The 17,820-nt window shown below is 49.3% G+C and overlaps 1 protein-coding gene across 13 annotated transcripts in view; it reads left to right on the top strand.

Annotated features, from left to right (window-relative positions):
* The first annotated feature begins 933 nt into the window (after positions 1 to 933).
* The window catches only part of HP1BP3 (heterochromatin protein 1 binding protein 3), a 60,087-nt gene continuing 43,200 nt past the window's right edge, over positions 934 to 17,820 (top strand). For 3 of the 13 annotated variants that reach the window (XM_075906528.1, XM_075906518.1, XM_075906515.1), the window contains exons 1-2: positions 949 to 1,085; positions 9,780 to 9,856. The gene's annotated coding sequence lies outside the window, so the exon portion shown is untranslated. Of the gene's footprint in view, positions 1,086 to 1,510; positions 1,659 to 9,779; positions 9,857 to 17,820 lie in introns of those variants that run through there. The other 10 variants (XM_075906520.1, XM_075906519.1, XM_075906524.1 and 7 more) reach the window with 8 other exon arrangements.

Here is a 17,820-nt window from a genome sequence, read left to right as displayed (position 1 = left end):
CTCCTGGCACCCGCTCCTCCCCCCTCCTCTTCCTTCCTCTTGCCCCCATTGCCCCTCTCCTCTCTCAGCATCACTCTGTCCCTTCCCCTCTTCCACCCCCACTGACCCCTTCCCTCCCCCTTCCTGTCCTTTCCACTCCTTATCTCCTCTTGGCCCCGGGTATTTGTCTCCGTCTTGCCCCTTGGTGCCTTCCCCTTTCTTCTCCTGCTCTCCCTTCCCCCTCTCCCCTCCACACAAGCCCATTCCTCTTCTCACCTCCCTTCCCCTTCCCTCACCTTCTGCCTTCCAGTTTGCTATTGCTGGAGCTTGTGGTCTGGTCCCAGAAGCTCCCGCAGCCCTGGCTCCAGCTGGTCCTGGGGCAAGACTGCTGGCCAGGACTGGAGCCAGGGCCACCCATGGTGCTATTTTTAGTGCCACAGTCCAGTCCAGCCGGAGTCCAGCATCAAGCACAAGGCGCACTGTGGCGAGGCTGCCCCGGCTGGAACACACCTCGCTGCTTGACTCAGCCCAGGCCGCCGGCGGGGACCCGGGCTGTGGTACTAAAAGTAGCGCCACAGGCGGTCCCGGCACCCCCCAGCTGGGCTCAGCACAGCTCCTGCCAGGCCGCCCGGAGAAGGAAGCAGCCCCGCCGGCCCAGGACCCCACACGGCAGAGACGGGGGCGGGAGAGAGGAAGGGGCCGCGTGCCACCGGCGCTGTCTCCCCCCGCACGAGTCACCTCTGAGGAGACGGGCAGGGCGCGAACCCCGCGCTTCGTCCCCCGGCCGAGCCCGCCGCAGCTCTGAGGTAACCTACGCCCCGCCCCTTCCGCGCGCTCCCACTTGTGTTTTGTTTGCTGGGGCAGCCGGGACCGCGCTGGGCGCGGATTGGCTGGAGCCCGCCTCGTTGTGCGCCTGCGCCCCGCGCGTTTGCGCTGATTGGCCGCGAGCGCGGCGCTCGCCGGACTGAGCGGCCGGGCTGGCGTTTGAAAGATGCGTGGCGGCTGCGATTGGGCGCCGCGCCGCTGCGCCCGCCCCCTGCTCCTGGCTCCCCCGGTTCCTGCGCCGCCGCCATTAGAGGGGCCGCTTTGTGTCGCTCAGCCCGCCGGTGAGTAGCCCCCGGCCCGGTGGGGGAGGGGCGGCCGAGGCCGCCGGTGGGGGAGGGCCTGGGCGACCCGCGGGGGGCGGGGCAGGTGTCGGCTCCGCGTGTCGCGGGCCGGGCGAGGGCGCCGCGCTGTGTCCCGGGCGGCCGCGGAGGGCCCGGGGCTGGCAGCGCCGCGCTGCGTCACCGGGACAACCGGGGCGTGGGGGGAGCGAGCGGGGCGGGGCTTGGCCGCCCCCCCCCCCACCGCATCCCGGCAGCGCGGGGGCTCCGAGGGGCCCGGCCCGGGAGAGCCCCGCTCGCCCCTCGGGTGCAGTCCCGGGCCCGGCAGCGCGGGGGGGGGGGGAAGTGCCTGGGCCCGCCGCCCGCGCTGCGGTTCGTACCCCCGCGCTTGCAAGCGGTGGCGTTTCGCCTGTCGGGGGGGAGAGCAGGCTCCGAGGGGCAGTGACCACACGGCGGACTGCGGGGCGGTGGAGTCCAGGCACGACCCCTTTCTGGACACAACGTGCCTGTGTAAACAAGGCCTCACGATTATGGAGTCGGGAATGGTGTTGGGTTAACGGTTCTCTACAGTGGACTGTAAGTTACCAGCCCTCCTTTGTCCTGGGATTGCGGAGGTGCTAACCCACTTCCCCTTGGGCAGCCTGTCGAAGTTAATGTATGTTTAGGACTTTGCTAGTCCTTAAGCAAAGAACTAGGGGTCACTAAATGAAATTAATAGGTAGCAGGTTTAAAACAAACAAAAGGAAGCTTTTCTTCACGGAGCAAGCAGTCAGCCTGTGGAACTCCTTGCCACAGGGTGTTGTGAAGATTAGGACTTTAACAGGGTTTCAAAGAAGGGCTAGCTAGACTAATGGAGGTTAGGTCCATCAGTATTTATTTGCCAGAATGTGTAGGAGTGGTGTCCCTAGCAACTGTTTGTTAGGGGCTGAAAATGGATGACAAGAGAGGGATCCCTTGATGATTCCCAGTTCTGTTTACTTCTTTTGGGTGTCTGGTATTGGCCACTATGGGAAGACAGGATAGTGGCCTAGATGAGCCTTTGGTCTGACCCAGTATGGCCATTCTTATGTTCTATTCCATCTTCTATTTAGCTGACGCTAGTTCCTTTCCTAGACGTGAAGAAAAGCTCTGTGTAAGCTTGAAAATTTGTCTTTCACCAGTAGAGGTTGGTGCAGGGATCATGATAGCCAGTGGTGTTGACAGATCTAACAAAATCAATATGGGCTCTGTGAAAGTATTGAATAGTCCTGTAGCGCCTGAGAGACTAACAAAAAATGTAGATGGTATCATGAGCTTTTGTGCCTCGCTTGTGTCCCCAAAAGCTAAATGATACCATCTACATTTTTTGTTAGTCTCTAAGGTGCTGCAGGACTATGGATTATTTTTTATTTTTTTCTATTACACACTAACATACTACCCCTCTGAAACTCTGTGAAAGTATAATTGCATGTGTATCACAACCACCAAAAATATCAATAACCTTTCTGTCATAAGTACTCAGCAGTTTTATTTAGAATGTAGGAAGTTAACACCAGCTGCTCTAACAGTATTTTTGCCACAATCTTTTTCAAAGGGTTTTTAAATTTGATGGTGGCTGTCTTCATTGTCATTGTTGAGGCAGTTTCTTGAGTAGTGGCCTAAATCTGCACTGGGAGTAGTTGGCATCTAATTCATTGTGTTTCCAAAAGAAACACCTTCATTCCTGTTGGAAGTGTGTTCAGGGATTGTTGGAAGTGATGGTTAAAAACCTAGAATCCTCTGTGTATTCTCTGTCACATTGAAATATGCTTCTGGTGAAGTTTCAAAATCTAAGCTTTTATCCTCTCCTGCATGAAATGTAGTGGAACTTATAAATTCTATAACCAGAAAAAATTGACTGTTCCAAACTGGAATCATTCTGAATTTATTAGCCTGTCCACCCCTCTGGAATGTGTCTTAGCTGAAAACTTCTGCAAAGAGAAAAGAGAACAGAATAGTGGATGCGTTCTGAGCTGGTACAAATTAGCATAACTGTATTTAAGTCAACAGAACAAATGCCAGTTTACATCAGCTAAGAATCTATTGACTTTTCTTGGCCTTCTCCACAGCTGCAGCTTGGAACACAACCTCTGTCACAGTTGGGCAGGCAAGATGCAGCCCAGCAAACCACTGGATGCAGGCCACTCTGCTCGGACCATGAGGCACAGAGCAGCTTCAGAGCAGAGATTTTTAAGTCTCAGCTTGACAAAGCCCTGGCTGGGTTGATTTAGTTGGGATTGGTGCTGCCTAGGGTAGGGGGCTGGACTTGATGACCTTCAGAGCTCTCTTCCAGCTCTATGGTTCTATGACTATGGTTCTATGAACCCCATGCCACTTTAAGTGGCTGGCTGTTCCCTGTGTTTCTGTGCTCTGGGCACCAGGGGATGGGTGTGGTGGGGAAGGCTTGGCACGCTGCCCTGGCCCCCAACAAACTATCTCCACTCCCATTGCCCAGTTTCCACTCAGTATGGAGAGATTTTGCTCAGGGGTGGGGGCAGCACATGAAGTCCTTCACCCCACCCCCTGCACAGAGAGCCACAGGGAGCAGCCAGTCTTTTTAAGCAGCCTGGGACTTCAGGGCTTCTGGTCAGTAGCCACCTAAGTAAGCACTTCCTGGCGACAGCCTGCCTTTAGCAACTCAGCCTCTCCATCCTGCCAACTTCCTGCTTACCTCCCCAACCCTTGCACTGCCTCTCCCCCAAGTCACAACTCCTGCCCAGAACATTCACCCTCCCATCCCCTCCAGACCAGATTCTTTCCTGCAGCCATTCTCCCTCCTGCACCCTGCACTCCAGCCGCCTGTCCCATATTGCAATGTCCTCCTTCACCCAAACTCCCTCTCAGATTCTACACCCTTTCCTGCATCCCAGTCCCCTACACCAAGCTTCCTTCTGCACCCTACCTCTGTCCCAGACACACATTCCCTCCATGGAAAATGTAGTCTTTGACCACATATCAGAAACTTGGAATGCCCCCTTCCCCCACATCAAAAATTTTCCATCTCTGCAGTTGATTCTATTCAGAACGGCTACGTCTAGACTGGCCCCTAATTCCGGAAAAGTCATGCAAAGCAGGTAAGTCAGAATAGGGAAATCTCTTTCAAGTAGGAATAAGAGATCCTCCAGAAAAGGGCTTTATTCCGGAGGATCGCGCCAGTCTAGACGCTTTTTTCCAGCTTTTCCCCAAGCCGGAAAAAAAGCGGCGGACATGTTTATTTAAATCCCGCGGGGGATATTTAAATCCCCTGCGGATTTCCCTATTCTGACTTACCTGCTTTGCATGACTTTTCCGGAATTAGGGGCCAGTCTAGATGTAGCCAGCAAGTTTTCTGTGTGATACCTCTCACCACTAAAGCAGCTATCTATAAATCAGGGAAATCTGCCTGTTGTATCTCAGAAGGGTAGCTGTGTTAGTGTGCAACTTTAAAAATGATGAGTATGCCTTTGGCACTTTAGAGACTAACCAACATGTATAGAATCATGAGCTTTCATGGGTAAAACCCACTTCGTCAGATGAACTGGAGTGTAAATAACAGAAACCAAGATTATATATAAACAGCAGACGTACCTGTCAATTGTAGGACCTGAGTTAATGAGGCTAATTAAGTGGGCTGGATGTGTCCCATACTTAGTTTTTTATGTGGAAATTCAGATATTAATGGCAGGAGAAATTGGCTACTTTTAAATCCATGATTGAGTGACCAGGCTGGCTAAAATATTCCCATACAGGTTTGTGTGATTTGTGTTCATGTATTCTTTGTTGCAGGTACTATCCAGGTTTGCCCGTTGACATGGCAGAAGGGCATTGCTGACACTTGATTGCATATATCATATTAGAGAATATGCAGTTATATGAGCCCCTGATGTGGTGGCTTATGTGGTTAAGTCCTGTGATGTTGCTTGTAGAGATGTGTGGACAGAGTTGGCAATAAAGTTTGTTACAGGGGTAGGTTCCTCAGAGAGTATATCTGAGGTATTTGCTTTGTGAGGGAGATGTTTAGAATTTGATGCTTGTGGGTTGGTGTTACCTTTGCACTTTGACTCTCAGCTCACTTTTATCAGCAATTCATATGCAAGTTGGTGTATTTAGGCATCTGACTTGGATGCTAAAATTCATTCCAAGTTAACAAGCATGTACGTTGGAAAATATAAACAACAAATAGACTTGCAGCAACTTAGAGACTAACAGAAAATGTAGATGGTATCATGAGCTTTCATGGGCACAACCCATTTCTTCAGTTGAATGGAGTTTGCATGTAACTTGTCACTCATAGAAGACTTCTTAAACATACCCAATTTGTGACTCTCTAGGCATATAGTGTTTATATTTACTAAAATATGCAATGTTTTCTTCATTGTTTTCCCTTGCTTCTAACAAAAAAAAAATCCTGTGGTAAGCAGATATTTTTATTTTATGGAAAAAGATGCTTAAATATTGATGTTTCATAAACAGCTGGACAGCGCCATAGTGATACCGTTACTGGCATCTAGGGCTTAAGTCTCTTGCTGCCCAGCTTGTCATGAATGCTCTGTGTACAGGGAACTGTGACTCTGAGTTGGGGGTGGGTATTGCAATTAGCCCTTATTCTGATCTGTTTAATTTATCTAAACTCACTAATGAACTGTAAAGGGAGATCCATGCAGTTCCCTTCATCCAGAAGGATGACTCAAAGATATAGTCCAAGGGTCTTAATGAATAAAGTGGCACGCCTTAGTAAATCAAGGATGTGTAGAACATGAAACATTTTTCCCACCACATTTTCCGTCTTTCCACAGAGAGAACCCAGTGAGGGTACACTGTAAATGCATGCTCTGGCTTTTATAGTTTTTTTGTAACTTATTCTTAGAATCTGAGAGCAACTCAGGAAAATGCACAGTTAGGATTTATTTAATAACTGGCAGAAATACCTGGTGTCACCTGGGGAAATATAGTAAAAGGTGTGATGAATGAACTATGTCAGTGACATTAACATAGCATATTTTATTGGAAATACTTTTCTCTTATATATTACTGTAAGAAATTAACATAGCTAGTACTTTTTCTGTTATCATAGGGAAAGGATCTCATAGTTGCAGTTTGTGACACGCTTAAAAGAAGAGTCCAGCAAATGCCTATGATCAGGCGCTACTAAAAGCTAATTATCAGTGGGCCCAATTGGGGCTCTCGGGGAACTTGATTTTGAGAACTAACCAATCCAGTTATTTAAGTTAGGAAATCAGTGCTTCGGAGATCTTTCGGGACAAACAAACTTTCAGAAATATTTATAAGATTTATACAAAAGTGGGAGCTATTCCAGTCTTTTTGAGTATCTTTTTCATATTTTCCTGTTTGATTAAAACTATGATGCTTGGGATTCTTGCTGTTGTCTTTTATTGTCTATTTACTGGTGACCTAAGAGATCCTCTTGTCTCTTTTTTTTTGAAAGAGAATAGAAGTAAGAGTTTCTCTAGAGATTAAAAAAATCAAATGTGAGCTGTTTGTATTTGTTCTAGACATAAGCCACTATTTTTTCTAATACTAGAAGACTTACCTGGAATTGCCTGGGTCCTTCAGGGCAGGGGCTGGTGGTGGGGTAGTGCAGAGGTCCAGACAGGGCTGTGGGGATGTGGTGGGGGCAGGGCAGGACAACAGGAGTATGGGGGGATGCAAGAGTGAGGGTTGGAAGGTGAGGAGGAGCTCGAGGGGGCCCTCTGGCAGGGCTTTCTCCTGCCTCTACCCAACCATTGGGACCTTCTATATCCTTCTCCCACCCCCTGCAGTCACCCCAGTCTGGAGCCCCAGCCTTGCTGGCCACTCTGTGATGTAGCTGCCCTCAGTGGCTACTCTCAGTATTGCGCCCCTCTCTTTCACGTCCGTCTTCTTTCTGCCCCCTCCCTTTCATAGAACACTAGAACTGGAAGGGACCTTGAGAGGTCATCGAGTCCAGTCCCCTGTCCTCATGGAAGGATCCAGTACCATCTACACCATCCCTGAGAGAGGTCTAATCTGCCCTCCTCGCTTCGTATCATCCGCAAACTTAATAAGCGTACTCTCTATGCCAATATCTAAATAGTTGAAGAAGATATTGAACAGAACCGGTCCCAAAACAGACCCCTGCAGAATCCCAATTGTTATGCCCTTCCAGCATGATTGTGAACCGTTAATAACTACTCTCTGAGAATGGTTATCCAGCCAGTTATGTACCCACTTTATAGTACTCCCATCTAAGTTGTATTTGCCTAGTTTATTGATAAGAATATCATGTGAGACCGTATCAGATGCCTTACTAAAGTCTAGGTAAACCATGTCCACCGCTTCTCCCTTATCCACAAGACTCGTTATCCTATCAAAGTAAGCTATCAGATTGGTTTGACATGATTTGTTCTTTACAAATTCATGCTGGCTGATACCTATCACCTTCTTATCTTCCAGGCATTTGCAGATGAATACCTTAATTACTTGTTCCTTATCTTTCCTGGCACAGAGGTTAAACTGACTGGTCTGTAGTTTCTTGGGTTGTTCTTATTTCCCTTTTTATAGATGGGTACTAGATTTGCCCTTTTCTAGTCTTCTGGAATCTCTTCCCAACTTCCATGATTATTCAAAGATGATGACTAAAGGCTCAGATACCTCCTCTGTCAGCTCTTGAGTATTCTAGGATGCATTTCATCAGGCCCTGGTGGTTAAACATCTAACTCCGATGAAGGAGAATGGGGGAGCTGGTGCATGTGGGGAGCCAGCTTTTAAGTCAGCTCACCTTGTGTACCAGCTCCTGTGGAGCCACCTGCCCCTCTCCCCACACTGCCTCTGATACAGCGGCAGCGGGAGGGGGGGGGTCAAGCGTGAGCTGGCTCCCACAGAGCCCCTCCCCTGCTGTATCCCACAGAGGCAGCAGCTTCTGGGGCAGAGGCAGTGGGGGGGAAAGGTGGCAGGAGCTGGTGGCTTGCAAGACCAGGCTGCACTCTCCCAGCCCCTCACCCTGAGTATAAACATGTACATTTAAGCAGTTACCTGTTTACAAAAATAAATACATTTTAACATCCCTACTGGACACCCCAGGATGTGGGGCCTCAGGGGAAGTGGCATGGAAGAAGCTAAGGTGCACCACTGTCACAGGCAGTTCTTGTGGAGAGATCCACCTAGCTGAGCCTAGTGGATGACCCTGGGCAGCTCCCCAGAGGTAAGTGCCATGCCCTGCTCCCTGTCAAAGCCCCTGGACAAGGGAAATGTCTTCTCAGATATGCCTCCAGTAATCCCTGGACATGTGAGCATCACCATTCATAGGCACCGCCCTGGTGATGTCCCTTTGTGGGGGAGGGGGAGCCCAGGCTGGCATTGCAACCCTAGCTGCTTTGAGAGCACACCCAGACTCAGCTGCTTTGAATCCCACCCTGATGAGCTTCCTCATCTTGGGGCCCTGATCTGGCAGCCAGCAGAGGTCAGTAACCCAGAGAGGTGCTCCGCTACCCATTTTCCAGTTGCTTTATACAGCTGGGCAAAGGGGCTGTTATTTCCACTACTGTAATTTGTTTTGGGTGAGATGCTGCCTCCTGTGTTCCCCTCTCCCCCCAGCGAAGGGAGGGAGGGAATGGAACAGTGTGTTACAGAACTGTATTCAACCACAAGACAGAACCACTGCTGCATGCATCCTCCTCCTCGCAGTTGTTTTGCAGGAGGGATGTAAGTGACTAGTTGACTACCCGATAAGCCTAGGCTTATTGGGTAGTTGAGTCACTACTCGACTAGTCATCCCCAACCCACCCCTTGTGCCTCTGTGTGAGAGGCAACAAGGGTGGGCGGGGGGAGCTGGTTTAAAAGCCAGTTCCTCCCAGAACTGTCTCTGCATGGGGAGGAGTGCAGAGGTGCAGCGGGGAAAATAGCATGAGCAGAGACGGAAGCAATCAACACTCTGCGCCTTTGCCTTTTAAATGTAGTAAGAGCCCCATGGGTTCCCCCCAGCCAGTTTTCCCCAGCACCATGTCCGTGTTGCTGCCTGGTCTCTCTCCCCCCGCCTCTTCTGATAGAGGGTGCTCTGGCAGCAGCCTTTGTCCCTGGGGGGCTGGACTACCTGTGTAAAAGGGCTGCTGCCACTAAGGAGTCCCCGTTCACAGTGGCTCAGGCTGACCGCAGGCAGTGGCTGCTGGACCCTGCACAATCTGGGACCGATCAGTGCCAGCTTCTGTTGGTCCAGGACCGCTGTGGCACTGCATTTTAAAAGTAGTAAGAGCCGCCCAGAATTTCTAGTCTGACAGGTTGTGAGCTATTAGATCTTCATGTTGGACCATTATTCTTTTTTTAATTTTCAACGGAAGATGCTTATGCTGTGTGCAGCAGCATTGGGTTAAATTAGCCTGTAAGATTTCAGGGGGACTTCAGAGAAGTTACAGGTACAGTCTTTATATCTTAATCAGAAACTAGAATGACAGCTTAACCTCCCAAGAAACCTGTGCAGCATGAGGATAGACAATGGTACTCTTAGAACAAAATTAGCACAAAAGTTGTTTTATGGAGATGACTATGGTGGAGGTGCATGTGATGAAGTGGTGCTTAATCATGTTTAATAAGTGTGCAATTCTGAGTTTTTAATATAGACGCTACCAAATAAAGACTGAAGGTGAACATAAAGATAGAACACAGTAAATGAACTTGCATTCTTCCTTTTCAGTTAGTAAGGTATTTTAGTCTCATAATTTTTTTTAGGCTGACTTGAATGGCTTTATTCTACTGGACCAGCTTCCCTATCAGGACAACAGGCTGTTCAAGTTCTCCAATTAAAGGTGAGCTGCAAAACAAAAATGAAAGAGGAGTGAAGATTAGAAATGAGTTTTTCTAACTAGCTTCTGAGGGGGCATTCAGCAAAGCAGTGATTTTAAATGTTCTGTTTATGAAACTATTTTTGGTTCTGAAGGTATCACAAGATGCAGCATTCTGTAATGTGGCAGATATCCTGGATTACAGTGTTTGTGAGTTGAATTTTGTGATGTCTTCAGTGAACCATGAACTATCTAAAGGATTTCAAAGTGGCAGTAGTCTGTAGAAGACCAATTAAAACCTATTTCTGTGCTGGTTTCAAACTAGTTAGTGCAGTGGTTCTCAAACTGTGGATCACAACCCCGTTTTAATGAGTCAGGTCATTTGCATGAGTCGGGATTGGCATTAGACTTGCTGAGACCCAGGGCTGAAGCCAAAACCTGAGGGCATCAGTCTTGAGTGGCAGAGCTCAGGTTACAGAGTGACAGAGCTTGGGCTTCATCTTTGGCCATCCCCTCCTGGGTCAGCTGGGCTTGGGCAGGCTCTAGCTTCGGTGCTTCCTCCTGGGGTCATGTAGTATATTTTGTGAGGAGAGGGTTATGGTGCAATGAAGTTTGAGAACCCCTGACTTAGTGGATAACATATAGAATGTTTCTGGGCTTAACTCAAAATTTTTGGAGGGGAGTGGAATCGAGCTCCAGAGGCTGATGCCCATCCCCAAGTTCACTGGAGATCCCACTTCACCTCCCTAACTTCAAGCCTTCCCCCTCCATCCACCCTGGGAGTGACTAGACACAGGTTAAGGGACCCTCTGATGGTAGGGAGGTGGAATGGACTATGGGATAGGGCAGTTGCCTGGGGCACATAGAGTGGTGGGTTCAAGTCCTACTCCTGCGCTGGCACCGCCCCACCCCGCCCCACCCCTGAAAGCAGCCAGCATGAACAGCAATGGTTCTATGTGCTGACACTGACTCCACAGTTCTCCATTATTGATCAATGGGAGCTGCAGGAGTGGTGTCTGCAGGCATGTCCATGCAGCCCCTGAAAAAGTCAGTGCAGGGGCTCTCCACAGACTCTTTCGGGGCTGCATGGACATGCCAGCCACCTCCAGGAGCACAACCAACCATAGGGATAGTTACTCCAGGCATGACAGGTTAGGCATTTTAGAACTCAAAAGAATTAAATTTTAAGCATGAGAGAAATGAAAGTTATGAAATGCATAGACCAGTCAAACACTAAAAAGAACCCACTTTGCAAGTAGTAGAAGTAGTAACAACTCCCCATATACGTATTGGGTCAGGAGATGAGGGAAGGACAGGGTGTTTTTGTGAGAGTGACAGACACACACACACAGCGTGTGAGACTGACAGAGATTTGTGTTGCCAAGCTCTCCCCATCCCCTTCTCTATGTGTGGAGATGGGGTATAGAAGTGGGGGGTGACACCCTGACATCAGCATCCCCCGTCTTCTCCCTCCTACACCCTACATAGCAAGCAGGACGTTTCCAAGGGGCAGCTCCAAGGCAGAGGGCAGGCGCGGCATTACAGTGGGTGGAGAGGCAACTGAAGTGCCAGCACTTGATAGCTTCCTGGACAAACCAATCAGGATCATCTGTCAAGGCTCCAAGATCTACCGGTAGATCCCGATCTACTGGTTGGTGACCACTGCTGTAGATGATCCTGCCAACTCAACAGCCCCTCATTTCCTTCTTACCATCAGTGATGGCTGTTAGAATTTGTTCTCTTGCTTTGCAAGTGCCTCATCTTCCTAGCTCTTTCAGCTCTTTGTTGTTGAAATAGTTAGATTAGTAGTAGTTAAAATCTGATGTTAGAGTTAGCAGTGAGAACCAGCTGTGTTCCCTTGGGGTCTGGGGCATGCCAAAGCCCCACGGCTTCAAACCCTGCAGATCTTGCCTTTACATTTATGCCTTTGAACGACCTCCACAACTTAGCCTTCCTCCAGGCATCATAGGCATATCATACTGACACGTGCAAGATCTGCAAGGCCTTTAAACCACATACAAGAAAAGAGTGGGACTTCTGCTTAATGCAGCTTCATGGAATCCTCAGTGACCTCAGATGCAAGATTTGACGGAGTGCTGCAGTGTGGAATGCAACTCCCTCGCTTTCAGGGCTGGCACTAAAAAAGGGAACCTCTCGGCACCATTGCTCCCCTGTGGAGTCCACCCGGCGCGGCCTTCCAAGCAACCAAGTCCTTGGTGATGGCATATCCAGCACTACTGGCTCCTCCCACACCTCCATTGTCAACAACCCTGAGGAGTCCCAGACTCACAGCACTGATCTGCTGCAGGGTCCCAACCTATTTGACTCCTCAAAGGGTGAACCTCTGGTGATGACCCTGCCCTCCATGCCGGACAGCTTTGAGGCCATCCTAGGCCTCATCAAGATTCTCCCTTTCGAGGGACAAGGCCTCAACTTCCCCGTAGCTTTCACAGGGGAATCCAGCCATGATGGTCCCTTCAATCTCAGTCCCAGTGTTTCCCTGCATGGAGTTCTGACATCACTTGGAGTCCTGGTGTGGTCACTGCTGGCACTCCCTTTGAGCCTCTAGCAATTTGTTCATTACTCTACCTTTCGTGGAAGTTGACTTTTCTTGTTGCCATTTCCTCTGCCAGACGGGTGTCAGAGCTCTGTGCCCTCATGTTAGACCCTCTGTACACTGTGTTCCTTAAGGACAAGGTTTCAGCTTTGCTCTCAGCTGGCTTTTTTTTCCCCTGAAAGTGGTCTCTACGCTCCACACAGGACAGAAAACCAGAAGAAAAATGTCCTATCCCAAACCTCACCAAAGCTCGTGAGCAGTGGCTGCACTGCCTGGATTTCAGGCAAGCTCTTGCCTTCTAAGTTGACAGGACTAAGCCCTTTTAGAAATTCTCAGAGCTATTTGTGGCAGACTGGGTGAAGGATCTGCCAGTTTCATTGCAGCACATCTTCCTGGCACACAGCAGAGAGACCTTAGCGAGGGTGATCGAGGAAGAGATGTGCTACGATGAAACTGGCAGACCCTTCATCCTCTCCAAGAAATCTGCAGGGCTGTGACATGGTCCTAAGTCCATACCACTATGCTGTTGTACAGCAGTCCAGATGTGATGGGCTTTTGGGGCTGCATTACTTGTGCGCTACACATTGACTCTGAACCTTCCTGTTGGGTAATGCTTGTGTATCACCTCAATTGGAATACATATGAGCAAGCACTCGAAGAAGGAAAAATGGTTACTCACCTTTGTAACTTGTTCTTTGAGATGTGTTGCTCATATCTATTCCATACCCACCGTTCTTCTCCACTGTTGGAGTAGCTGGCAAGAAGGAACTGAGGGGCTGTTGGGATGGCAGGATTATATATAGGTTGTCACACCGGCCCCATTCCAGGGGGCTCCACAGCCAACCCAATTGGTAGAAGCTAGGGTGTAAATTTTCCAGCAGCTGTGCACGTGGTGCGAGCACACCTCAGTTGGAATAGATATGAGCAGTACATCTTGAATAACAGTTTTAAAAAATGAATAGCCTTTTGGCACTTTAGAGACTAACAAATATATAGGGTTAGGAGCTTCCATGGGTAGGAGTGGAAATAACAGACTCCAAGGGTATGTCTAGACTGCATCCCTCTGCCGACAGAGGGATGCAGATTAGGCAGGTCGACATTGCAAATGAAGAGGGGATTTAAATAGCCCGTGCTTAATTTGCATAAAAATGGCTGCCATTTTTGCTGACTTAGGACTTTGTTGGCAGAAAGAGGCAGTCTAGAGGGGATCTGTCGAGAAAGAAAGCCTTTTTTGACAGATCCTTCTCGACAGATCTCCCCTCTAGACTGCCTCTTTTTGCCGACAAAGTGCTGAGTCGGCAAAAAGGTAGCCTTTTTATGCATATTAAGCATGGGATATTTAAATCCCCGCTTGGTTTGCAATGTCGACCTGCGTAATCTGCATCCCTTTGCCGACAGAGGGACGCAGTCTAGACATACCCCAAGATATATAAGCAGCAAAAGCAGTTTCCAGTTCAGCAGTCTCTCTCTAATTGGGTAGTAAAATTCCTTTGTAGAAGAAGGATTAAGTGTCCAGGTAGGTTAAAATGTTCCCCTTTGGGTTTATGTGTGTTACCATTCCTGATGTCTGATTTTTATGTCCATTTATCATTTGTCATAGAAACGGTCTAAATCTGTTTATCAGCTGGCATCTGCTTAGTCCAGAAAGTGATGCTTTGGTTGGTCCTTTCTTCCTGCTGTAGAAATCAAGCTTTACCCTGATTCTTTGGGCAGGCAGATATAGTTAAGCAAGAGTAGGTTGTTTCTCTATATTTAAGAGTGGAAGGGACCATCCCATCTAGACTGATCTCCAGTAGATCACTAATAAAGAAATGACACTTACCCTCATACCTTTACATTAAGTCCAAACATTTTATTTAGACTAAATCATTTCAGTCCTCAGGAGATGAAATTGTGTACTAATAGGATAGAGCTGAAGAGACTAAGGACATGATTTAAGCAGGCAAACCTGGAAGCTTGACTTCAGTGGACCAGAAACATTTTGATCTTGTCTCCACCAACTATCAGGACTTTAAATTCAACAGAGAATTGAAGGACCCCCTTCCCTTTCCACTCTCTTGCATTTTGCATTTTTGTACCTACGAACAGCTATATTGGGTGAGAACCAAGGTCCATCTAGCCCAGTATCCTGTCTGCTGACAGTGGCCAATGCCAGGTGCCCCAGATGGAGTGAATGGAACAGGGGATCATCAAGTGATCCATCCCCTATTGCCCATTCCCAGCCCTGACAAACTGAGGCTGGGGCACCATTCCTACCCATACTTGCTAGCAGCCTTTTGTGGATCTATTCTCCATACATTTAGCTAGTGTTTTTTTTTTTTTTTTTTAAAAAACTCTGCTAAAGTCTTGGCCTTCACAACATCTTGTAAATGGAGTTTCACTGGTTGGCGTGTGCTTTGTGAGAAGGAATACTTCCTTTTGTTTGTTTTTAAACCAGCTGTCTATTAATTTCATTTTGTGACACCTAGTTCTTTGTTAAAGGAGTAAATAACACTACTATTTCCAGACCAGTCATGATTTTATAGACCTCAATCATATCCCGCCCCGCCCCGTCAGCTCTTTTCCAAGTTGAAAAATCAGTCATATTAATCTTGCCTCACATGGCAACTGTTCCGTGCCTCTAATAATTTTTGCTGCTCTTTTCTGAATCTTTTCCAATTCCACACTCTCTCTTTTGAGATGATCACATCTGCAACAATATTCAAAATGCAGGTGTATCATGGATTTATGGGATGGCAATATATTTCTTAATGATTCCCAACATTTTTTTTTGACTGCTGCTGCACACTGAGTGGATGTTTTCAGAGAACTATCCACAGAGACTCCAAGATCTCTCTTGAGTGGTAACAGCTAATTTTATGCTCCATCATGTCATATGTATAGTTTTGGATTATGTTTTCCGATATGCATTACTTTGCATGTATCCTCATGTAACTTCATCTGCCACTTTGTTGCCCAGTTACCCAGTTTTGTGAGATCCTTTTGAAGCCTTTGCAGTCTGCTTGGGACATAACTATCTTGAGTAGTTTTGTATTATTGGCAAAATGTGGCTGGGCTTGGGTGGAGGATTGGAGTACTGAGCAAGCCACAAGCTTGTGGATGTGAGGGTGCAGGAGTTTGGGTTGGGGTTTGAGGGGCTCAGGGCAGGAAGGGTGGGAGTATGATGAGCTCAGGACATAGATTTGCAGTGTGAATGGTGCAAGAGTGTTGTGGCAGAAGATTGAGGATATGGGAGTGCAGGAGTTTGGGAATGTGAGAGGCTCAGGACAGGGGGTTCCAGTGTATGATAGGCTCAGATTTGGAGTCAGGGTGGGGAGTACAGGAGTGTTACGACGCTGTGGCCAGCTGACAACTTGGCCCCAATTGGAGGCTTCTTGGCCAGGCTTCACTTCTAAATAAAATATTGTCAAACACAAAAGGTTTCAGCATTGTCTTTATTTATGAGAAGGGCGGGTAACCTGTTTTGAGTCAGGGGTCACTGGCCCACAGAAGTCAGTCGGGGCCACACAAGTGGGATACAAAAACACAATTCAACACCTCCATACCCCTCAAACTTCACTAATGTGGCCCCAACTGTGCTTGTGGGTGCTGGGGCAGAGGATAGGTGCCAGTGGGCGCTGGGGCAGAGTACTTGTGGAGGTCTGGGAGGGAGGGGACCGATACCTGGGGATCCTGCAGCTGCACCCCAAGGCCCAGGAAGTGTACGGGGTGCTCCTCCGTCTCCCCCGTCACACAACTTACGCCTTCCTGCATGGGGGAAGGAGGAGTCCCGGACTATGCCAGCCCCAACCATTGGGGCAGCGTGCGCCTTGCTCCTCTGCTCCCCATGGCAGTGCGCACCGCCTAAGCAGCTGGAGCCAGTGCAGTCCCGGATTCCCACCCACCTCCCCAGCGCACAATGGACTGGCGTTCTAGGTACCACACTGGCTGTTGGGGCAGAGGGGAGAGCAGCCTGTGCACTTCCGGGACCTGGCACGCAGCTGCAGAACTGCCCTCTGGCCCTGCAGGAAGCCCGCACTACCTCCGTGGTCTCTGGAGGTAGCATCAGTGTGGCCGCTCCTCCTCTTGGCCCCAATCCCGGCCGCTTTATCGGCTGGCACTGGCTCCCATTCTGCGTCAGTGCGCCCGGCCTTCTCCCTGGGTCCTAACGCCTGCTGGATCTAGTCCTGCCTCCCGGAAGCATGCTGGGCAGAGATGCCATGGACGGCAGGCTCTCTCCCAAGAATCGTGCACACATGTTTTTCTGAGGACCAGTATTTTTTTTTTCTCTAAGGGCTGGTATTGGGCCACAGACCACACTTTGAGAAACGCTGCTCTAGTCACTTGGTACAGATGCTGATTTAAAGGACGGGGTATAAACCGCAGTTCTGCAATTTCCCATTTGAGTTCTTTCAGAACTCTTGGGTGAATGCCATCTGGTCCCGGTAACTTATTACTGATTATCAATTTGTCCCAAAATAATCTCCAATGACACCTCAGTCTGGCACAGTTCCTCAGATTTGTTCCCTAAAAAGAATGGCTTTGGTTTGGGAATTTCCCTCATGTCCTCAGCTGTGAAGACCAATGCAAAGAATTACAGTAAAACTCCAATTGTCCGGCATCCAGTGGTCCGGCACTCCTGATAGTCCGGCACCAACTGGAACCCGGAAGTGCTCCGGCCAGCTGGACAATTGGAGCTTCTGTGAGCCCCATGGGCGCTTGTGGCTGGGAAAGAGAAGGGGAGAAGAAGGGAAGGGGATTATATCCCTGTGATAGGTCTTCTGGGACCCGCACTGTGTCCAGGTGGGGAGTGGGCAGGGCACGGCGAGGGGCGAACCCTCTGCCATTTTGCAGGAAGTTGGGGGAAGCCCTGCGCAGCTGCCGAGAGTTTCTGGAAGGGAGCAGGCTCCCCACCCCCCAGACTGCAGTAGTTATTGCAGAGCAGGGGGCCTGCTAAGTGCAGCTGCAGTGCTCAGCTGGGGCCAAGGCCACATGGAGCTTGGCTACCACAGCAGCTGGGCCCTTGCTAAGCACTGCAACAGCCAGGCTCCGTGCGGTGCTTGGCCCTGGCCGAACGCTGCAGCTGCCTATCATGCGGCACCAACAGCTGGGCCTCATAGTGGCCGCTGGAGCTGGAACCGGGGCCATGGTGAGGCTTCCCTCACTGCAGCCCCAGTTTCAGCCACAGAACACCTGGGTGCCCACCAGACCACTCACCCTGGTGCTGTGTGGGGAACCCCAGCAGGCGGGACTCATTAGTAGCTGGGGGCGTGGCCTGCTGCCGATCCACAGACCGGTGGTTGGAACGTGTGATAATGGGAAGTGTGCTGTAGTCAGGGCAATTTGGTACTAACCTGAAATGTTTGCATGACTTGTGCCTGCTACCTCTCGGGTTGTGTGTGTTTCTGAAATAGCCCTGTTCTTGCCTGGTTCTGTGAGCAGGACCTGCCTG

Source organism: Pelodiscus sinensis, chromosome 23, assembly GCF_049634645.1.
Source record: "Pelodiscus sinensis isolate JC-2024 chromosome 23, ASM4963464v1, whole genome shotgun sequence".
Classification (NCBI taxonomy): domain Eukaryota; kingdom Metazoa; phylum Chordata; order Testudines; family Trionychidae; genus Pelodiscus; species Pelodiscus sinensis.
This window is presented reverse-complemented; position numbering and strand designations above follow the sequence as displayed.